The sequence below is a fragment of the Hevea brasiliensis genome, chromosome 9, assembly GCF_030052815.1.
Source record: "Hevea brasiliensis isolate MT/VB/25A 57/8 chromosome 9, ASM3005281v1, whole genome shotgun sequence".
NCBI lineage: Eukaryota > Viridiplantae > Streptophyta > Magnoliopsida > Malpighiales > Euphorbiaceae > Hevea > Hevea brasiliensis.
The window spans coordinates 87,634,848-87,636,596 of NC_079501.1; the positions used below are offsets into that span (position 1 = coordinate 87,634,848).

General features: G+C 35.2%; 1 non-coding gene across 1 annotated transcript; it reads left to right on the forward strand.

The window, feature by feature from the left end:
* Positions 1–435: 435 nt before the first annotated feature.
* Positions 436–543, forward strand: LOC131183641 (small nucleolar RNA R71). The gene has a single exon (XR_009151681.1). It is a non-coding gene; the product is annotated as a small nucleolar RNA R71 (small nucleolar RNA).
* Positions 544–1,749: the final 1,206 nt, after the last annotated feature.

Below are 1,749 nucleotides of genomic sequence, written 5' to 3' on the forward strand. Positions count from 1 at the left end.
TGAAGCTTGATTTTGCTGATTCTCCCATGAAAAATTGGGATGATTCCTCCAAGCATATGAAGGATAATCTACTCCACAGCTCATTGTTCCTTCTGCATAAGTAACTTGTTGAGAACTTCCAGAGCATGATGATGAACTGACTAGCATACTTAAATCCTCCATTTTCTTAGCAAGGACATTAGTGAGTGCATCAAATTTGGCATTGATCATGTTGAATGGATCAAGCTCATACATTCCAACAACTTGCCTTTTTGAGTTGGAGTTGACCCTCTTGGACTACTCCATAGATGACTGTTCTTTGCTATTTTCTCTAATAACTCATAAGCTTCATCTTCATGCTTAATGATGAATTCCCCTCCAGTTTGAGCATCAATGATCCCTCTGATAGCAGGAGTGACGTTTGTGTAAAAATTCTGGTTTATCATCCATTTGGGAATGGCATGATGTGGACATTGTCTCTCCAACTCCTTCCATCTCATCCATGACTCATAAAGAGTCTCATCTTCTCTTGGTCTAAAAGCAATCATTTGATTCCTCAACTCTTGAGTTTTTCAGTGGAAAGTATTGGGCAAGAAATACATCGTTGAGTCGCTCCCAATTTGTAATTGAGTTGTGAGGTAAAGAATCAAGCCAATCCAATGCTCTATCTTTCAAAGAGAATGGAAACAATTTTAGCCTTGCTGCATCATCAGATACTCCAGGTTGTTTTTGCATGTCACAAATCATAGCAAACTTCTTCAGATATGTGTGTGGATTTTCAGAAGGATGACCCCCAAATTGAGAATTCTGAATCATTTGAAGGACTCCAAAATCCATCTTGTAACTATTTGCATCAATCCTTGGTCTTGCTATGGACTGTCTAAAGTCATCAAAACGTGGAAAAGCATGATCCATCATACTTCCCCTAGGCACGTTAGCATTAACAACTTCTTCACCATGGGCTGCATTTTCATTATTTTGATCATTTCCAGCATTACCAACACCAATTCTAATTCTTTCATCAGCCATGTCTGCTTCTAATTCAGTTTCTATCAAGGCTTCTTTTCTTTTTCTGGTTTCTTTCTTGTTGGCCTTACAAAATTTCTCAATTTGTGGTTGAATAATAAGGATGTATCACTTGTGCTTCTAGCTCTTCTCATAAAAGATTAAGAGTACCTGAAAAAGAACAAACAAACACAAAATGAAAAGATAATAGAGATAAAACTAAAAAACAACTAAAATGATCAAGAATTCAATCTTAAACAAACAACTCCCCGGCAACGGCGCCAAAAACTTGATGCATCCCAACCGCAAGTGCACGGGTCATACAAGTAGTATAGAAAAATATCGATCCCACGAGGAGTCGTGTTAATGATTGAATTTTTGATATAAAAGTTGACTAAATCGAAGTATTTAAAGTAGTAAATTAATGGGTAATGGGATATGCAATTTAAATGTGCAAAATTAATATTCTATTCAACAATGTATTAATTAAACTAAAATTGCATCAAATTGAAGTAAGCAAGTTCAAATATGGCAATATTCAAAATGGCAAGTAATTAAATTCGATTAGAAATTAACAATGATAAAAAGTATATTCATTAGTTCGTGATTTCATATTCAAGCTATTTTGGGATTTTCCCTAGCTAGCCCAATCCATGAAATTTATGGGTTTAAAGGAGATTAATTCTAAAATCCTTTGAAAACTCTTTCGAGTGAGACAAAGAGTGCCTTAATTAACTTAATCCTACTTTCGTGGAGTTAAAATTA